Source organism: Hyaena hyaena, unplaced genomic scaffold (assembly GCF_003009895.1).
Source record: "Hyaena hyaena isolate Hyena2069 unplaced genomic scaffold, ASM300989v1 scaffold_20, whole genome shotgun sequence".
NCBI lineage: Eukaryota > Metazoa > Chordata > Mammalia > Carnivora > Hyaenidae > Hyaena > Hyaena hyaena.
In genome coordinates this window covers 704,331-705,908 of record NW_024080652.1, presented here as the reverse complement: position 1 = coordinate 705,908, position 1,578 = coordinate 704,331, and positions in this window count along the sequence as shown.

Sequence of the window (1,578 nt, the reverse complement as noted above, 5' to 3'; positions counted from 1 at the left end):
GTCTCTCTCTGTCTCTCAAAAATAAATAAACATTAAAAAATTAAAAAAAATAAAAGAACACAGGGGCTCTGGGCCCATCATCTCAAGACTCTGGGCTGGGAGTTCTGGGGTCCACAGACAAAATCCTGACACTGGGAGGAGGTCTTTTTCCTCATCTGGGAGGTTCTACCTGGGTCATCTGGGAGGGCTTCAAGGAGGAGGTGGCAACGAGCTGTGCGTGTCTCCAGGGAAGGGACCCTGGCAGGGCTCTTGTCACTGGCCTTTGGAAAGTGGCTTCTCTGTCAGGGGAGCCCGAGTGCCTGGCCGAGGGCATGGTCCATCCCCTCAAAGGGGCTCAGGACCAGCCCTGAACCCTGGAATCCTCTGTCCGTTTCACTCCTTCCTTGGGAGGGCCAGGCCCTGCTGGTGCCGAGACGCTACCCTGTCTGCTAGGGGCCAGGGGCCCAGCCTCACCTTGGCACTGTGGCTGGCGAGATGCCAGGTGTCCATCCAGGCTGCCTGCCAACCAGCTGTGAGTGGCCTCCCGCGTACTGTGGAGTGTGCAGCAGGCAGGCCCTGCCTGTGAGGACTCGCTGTCTGCTCACGGCGGCTGAGTGGCCATGGGTGGGCGGCACTGGGCTGTCGGGGCCCCTGCCTGGGCTCAGGAGATGCTTGAGTACCTAGAATTCAGGGACCTTCAGCACAGCCTTGCAGACCAGGGACAGCTGGAGGGGCAGGGAGATGCCCATGCAGACCCCGCACTTCCCACACCAACCCCGGGCTGGTTCTGATCCAGCCCAGGCTGTGCTGTCACAACCCCCTCAGCAGCCCGACCACAACCAGTGGAGGCCCTGGGGGGGCTCACCCCTTGCTGGGCAGCCCAGAGCATGGGCTGCCTACCTTGGTCTCACCTCCTTTGGACTCATCCATCACCCTGGACTATGTCATCACTTCCTCGGTCAATCGGGACGGCAGAGAAGGCAGAGGACCAGCCCCCAACAGGGTGAGGCCGGAAGCTCATGCGGTGCTCTCCTGTGGAAAGCACTTGCCTGTCCTGTACCAGCTCTTCCTCCGAGGCCCCTCTGTGACCCCTCTGTCCTTCCACATCCCCTCTGCCCCCAGGTGGAAACAGGTCCCTTCTCTGGGCACCTTACCAGGGTGTGTCTCTTTTTTTTTTTTTTTTTTTTAAGAAATTTTTTTTAATGTTTTTTAAATTTATTTCTAGGAGAGAGAGAGACAGCGCGAGCAGGGGAGGGTCAGAGAGAGAGGGAGTCACAGACTCTGAAACAGGCTCCAGGCTCTGAGCCGGCAGTCAGCACAGAGCCCGACGCGGGGCTCGAACCCACGAACCGCGAGATCATGACCCAAGCGAAAGTCAGACGCTTAACCGACTAAGCCACCCAGGCAGGGTGTGTCTCTTTTCTCCGTTGTCTGTTTACCCTGGTCCTGAGCTGCATAAGCCATGTGTAGCCTTGGGCCAGAATTGCCCCATGCCTCAGTTTCCCTATAAGAGGGGAGTTAACTGGGGCGCCTGGGTGGCTTAGTCGGTTAAGCGTCCGACTTTCGCTTAGGTCATGATCTCGCGGTTCGTGGGTTCGA